The following is a 5,418-nucleotide window of genomic DNA, read 5'->3' as shown; positions in this document are numbered from 1 at the left end:
GGGCGTGCAAGGCGAGGACCTTAACCACTGCGCCACCGCGCCGGGCCCAATTTCACTCTTTTTTTTAAAGATTTATTTATTCTTTATCGCAAAGTCAGATATACAGAGAGAAGGAGAGACAGAGAGAAAGATCTTCCATCCAATGATTTACTCCCCAAGTGACCACAATGACCGGAGCTGCACTGATCTGAAGTCAGGAGCGATGAATCTCCTCCACGTCTCCCATGCAGGTGCAGGGTCCCAAAGTTTTAGGCCGTCCTCGACTGCTTTCCCAGGCAACAACCAGGGAGCTGGATGAGAAGTGGAGCTGCCAGGATTAGAACTGGCGCCTATATGGGATCCTGACATGTTCAAGGTGAAGATTTTAGCCACTAGGCCACCATGCCAGGTCCTATTGTTTCACTCTTGTTTTTGAGTTGAGATGAATCTGAAGGATATCCCATCCTGGTAATGTTGTGACCAACCCAGCCTGGGAGAATCCATTGAGTGACTGGGGCCTCTCCAGGCAGCTGCCTCCTCCTCCCAACCTTTGGGGATGGGTGTATGCAGGTGTGGGACTCCCTTCCATCTCCCATGGGAGAGTAGCTTACCAGACTGGTGAAACTGATGGAATGTCTACTGGGCCACACGAAGGCAAAGTCCATGCCGTGTGCATCCCAAAGGCTTTACTCTTACAAACACCCAGCCTCAGAGATGGTGGCTGCAATCCCTACGTCCAGGCTTCTTGTGGGGGCCAACCTAGCCCTCTGTTCCTATTTGTGCCAGAGGCTGTGGCCTGAGCAGGGGAGGGGTAAGCCAAGCAAGACCCTTGACTTCTGGCTGGCATCATTTCACAGAAGAAAGCGCTGTGACTACACACCAATGTTTAGAAAAGAATACAAGCCTGGCTGCTTCCACAAGGATGGTAAGCTGAAAAATGAACATGGGGATCTCACTAGACAGCCCCTCATCCCTGAATCCCCCACTGCAGGGTATGCACTAGCAACTGTTGGCAACTGTTTCAGAATGTCGCTGAGGGGCTAGTACTGTGGTATTGTGAGTTAGGCTGCCATCTGTTCCACTTCCAATTTAGCTCCTTCTTCACATGCCTGGAAAGGCAGAACAGGATGGCCCAAGGACCCTGTACCCATGTGAGAGACCTGGAAGGAGCGCCTGGCTTTAGCCTGGCCGAGCCCTGGCCATTGTAGCCATTTGGAGAGTGATCAGTAAACGAAAGATCTTTTTCTCTGTCCTTCTGAAACTCTGGCTTTCAAAAAAAAAAATCTTAAAAAAAAAGTTGAAACCACAGAAAGCCAGACCTACAAGGTAAAGGCTCAAGGGAAGATTCTAGTCACCACCCAGCAATGCCACCTCAGGCCACTGGGAGTTTTCACTAGTTTTTTAAACAAAGGGCTGCTTCACAGGACTTTGAGGATCAGACACTGCAGCCTACAAAAATAGTCCACAAATGCCCCACAGTCTGGCACACCAGAGGTAGCTTCAAACAGTGGACAAATGGGATAAAAAAAAAAAATTGAGGGCCTGGCATGGTAGCATAGTGGCTGAAGTCCTTGCCTTGCATGAGCCAGGGTCCCATATGGGCACCGGTTCTAATCCCAGCTGCTCCACTTCCCATCCGGCTCCTTGATTATGGATTGGGAAAGCAGTGGAGGACGGCCCAAAGGCTTGGGACCCTGCAACTGCATGGGAGACTCGGAAGACTCTGGGCTCCCGGCTTCAGATCAGGACAGTTCTGGCCCCTGCGGCTACTTGGGGAGTAAATCAACAACTGGAAGATCTTCCTCTCTGTCTCTCCTCGTCTCTGTACATCTGTCTTTCCAATAAAAATAAATGTTTAAAAAAATAAAACGCGAGTTTCCCATTCACTCTTGGAAGTCCCTTACACTTTGCAAGCTCAGTACAGATGACAGCAATCAGCATAAAGGATGCCGGTGTGCACGACTGGCACCAGGTGACGGCCAGGGAGATGAGCCTGTACTTCCTGGCGCAGGTCATCTCGGAGTTCTCTCCCTGTCTCCTCTGCAGAGCTCTGAGGCTGACACTACATGCTACCTGCTCTCTGCTGTGCAACTCCCTCCTCCACTCCCCCATTGCCACAGCAGATAAGGGAGCAAGATGCGAGCCCTTGCCAGCAGCCTTTGCCAGCGTCACCAAGGCATGAATGTGCGAATGGCCTCTTATGTTCAACCTGTGACTACCAAGTGCTGCCAAGATTCTAGCCTCCCACTGAGCAGACCTTGCATTCCATCCTGTTTTGCGTAAGAGGACTGGGCATGCCAGCAAACCAAGAAAACATCCAAGTCCAAGTGAGCGTACATTACCACCGAGCTTTCCTTTCTGTTTTTCTGGAGGGGTTGAGATAACAGCTGAGCCATATTTCCATGGCTAGGAGGCGTGAGCCAAGGGACCGGGTGTGCCTGAGTAATTCCCATTTAGCTAGGAGCCATGCACACAGCAGGAGCTGATGGCTGAAGGTCTCACAATCAAATTTGACCCTTCATAATGTGAGGGTGCTGGTTGCAACTGAGAAATGCTACTGGACTAGACAAACCTGCATCAATCAGCACTCGCCACTCAGAAATGGGGGGAGGACAAGCGAAGGCTAAATAACAGTACTAATGGGGATGATCACTACTTATTGAGTGAGACCCAAGTCCCAGGTTCCACATCCAGCACCTAACCCAGGTTGTCTGTGATCTCTCCTAGCATGTTGGCACTCCCTTTAGTTACCAATGAAACAAGTGAGGCCCAGAAAGGTTAAGGACCTTGTCCAAGTGACACAGCTATTCAAGGCATGGCTCCAGGCTCAAAAACACTATTGGAGATCCTTAGAAATGGAACCAGGTTGTTCTCAAGCAGCAGTAGTGATGGGGGTTGGGTCTCTGGAAAATGAATCTTTTTAGTTGGGAAGGAGGCAGCCAGCAGGAAACAACCAATGAACTGGGAATGAAATGAAGATGCAGATGAGCCTAAGGCAGTGCTAGTCAGGGGCTTAGAATGTTCCTGACAAGCAGGAGCCCCCCCCCTACCCTGGATCTCGGGAGCTATCAGATCTCCCCTCTGCGTCCAAGGACTCAAGACAGGCCCTTATAAACAGGCAGCTGCGTACGCTTTTGGGTTCATTCACATGAACCTCCCTGCTTCTTACAGAAAGGAAAATGGATGCTTTGAATTCCGCGTCCCCCTACCCTCCCAGGCAGGTGGGTAACAGTGACCAAAGTAAACGGCCAGCAGCAAATGGCTAGATGGACACTACTGACAACTAGATAATTGTCCTCAAATAAAACAGGTAATAGGATTCCACTGAACTTTCTCCTTCCCATGGTTGGGACACTGCCATTCAGTTAAAAACACAGCCCGGGCCCGGCGCAGTGGCGCAAGTGGTTAAAGGTCCTCGCCTTGCACGCCCGGGATCCTGTATGGGCGCCGGTTCTAATCCCGGCAGCCCCGCTTCCCTTCCAGCTCCCTGCCTGTGGCCCGGGAAAGCAGTCGAGGACAGCCCAAAGCTTTGGGAACCTGCACCCGCGTGGGAGACCCGGAAGAGGCTCCTGGCTTCGGATCGGCATAGTATCGACCCATTGCGCTCACTTGGGGAGTAAATCATCGGACAGAAGATCTTCCTCTCTGTCTCTCCTTGTCTCTGTATATCTGCCTTTCCAATAAAAAAATAATAAAAATAAATCTTTAAAAAAAAAAAAAAACACAGCCCAAGCTTTGTTTTCATCTCTTCTTGTTATAAAATCCCGACTATTAACCAATGTTCCTTGACACATTGGTTCTAAACCCCAAATGGATGCTACCCCTTCTATAGGATAGCACACACTATGTGTCTAGAACCTATCCATCTTAAATCCTATACACTTTAAATCCTCTCCAAGTTACCTGAATAATACCAGGTAATGTTGCAGCTATTGTTGTTACATTGCATTGCATTAAGGGATGACAAGAAAAAAACCTACACATCCAAGTTGGATGCAACTTTGTGTTTGCAGTCCAGTCAGTTGAGCATACAAATATCCACCTCTTCAGACATGGAGTGAACTGTACTGCAGCCTGTGGTTTGCAATGGTGCTTCCTCTTATCTCTGTTTGTTCTTTGGTTTTGAGCCACACAGTCATTCTACACGGGATGCTTTCCAAAGCTGCTGCTTCTGTTGGTCAGACCAGCCCCTGCTTTGTTAGCAACTGCCCACTCAGAAGCAACATTTCAGTGTCAGGGCCCTCGGCTGGAATATGATGACCACCAGTAACTCTCCATGGCTCTTAAGACAAGAGCAGAAAGCTCCGTCTGAAGAGCTCAAGTACCCCCAGCACATCCTAGCTGTGAGAGGAGGGGTGAACTGGAAGAATGAGATGCAGCATACAAAAAGCAAGATCTCATTCTTGAACAGGCTTATTACCTTTCTCGAGTTAATGTATTTAATCCCTGCAACCCTGTCAACCTTTTTCCACATTAGGGCCAGAGGCACAAGGTATAGTCACAGCATCTTGGGAGTCAAATCACATGAAGGTGGTGATTTTGATTTCTTGGGCTGCCTCCTGAAATGATGTGAGCTTGCTTTGGGTATGTGCTGTGAACAGTTGACAGCACAATCACAGGAACAATGAAGCAGAGAAGCAGAAGGTGCCTACACAGTTTTACCTCAACGTCTTGTTTGTAAGAAGGAGCTGATGCACCCATACTGACAGTCAAGAACAATTAGCACAGAATAGTTCTGAGAAGGAGGACAAATTCACAAGGCATCAGTTATGGGTGAAGGGAAGTTGCCATCTGCCAATGGGCACCCGAGTGTCACCGCATTGGAAGGGGGAAAGGAACAAGTTGGATCCAATCCAGGGGCCTCTCTGCCCGTGTTAAAACTAAATAGCTTCTCTGTCTGCCAGCGTCACAGAGCCAACACGTTCTCTGTGTGTCTCGCTCGGTCTCACACCCCCAAACGCAGACTATGGGTCTAAGGGAATAAGGCAAAAGCATTGTACAGGCTCATTGTTCTGAAGCAGGGTGTGTAGAGATGTGTCTAAGGTTCATGTTTACCCTGGTCCTTGAGGCCTTCACACATCTCCTTCCTCTGCCTCCCTCCCAGAGGGAAGGGCCTGTTGCCTTTTCAAAGAAGTGGAGCAGTAACTCTAATTTTGGGAGAGGAAAACGACAGTAGGGGCAGCAGCTGAGACAGGGGCAGCAGCTGAGACAAAGTTCTGAGGAAGCACCTTAGGCTAGAAACAGCCCCCCTGGTTAAGAGCCACAAGTATACTCTGTATCAGTATGCAGAGTACAGTTACAATATTCAGGCGTGTACCACTAGTTTGCAATATCTGTATTCCAGAAGCTGCCAGAAATACATCATCTCATTATCATCTCTATCAGCATCAGTTCTGATTTCCTGCCATAATTAAATAAGGGCTGCTTGTTTCTCCAAGA

The sequence above is a fragment of the Ochotona curzoniae genome, unplaced genomic scaffold (assembly GCF_017591425.1).
Source record: "Ochotona curzoniae isolate NIBS_2020 unplaced genomic scaffold, NIBS_Ocur_1.0 contig_3622, whole genome shotgun sequence".
NCBI classification, from domain to species: Eukaryota; Metazoa; Chordata; class Mammalia; order Lagomorpha; family Ochotonidae; genus Ochotona; species Ochotona curzoniae.
Note: the sequence above shows the minus strand (reverse complement) of the source record.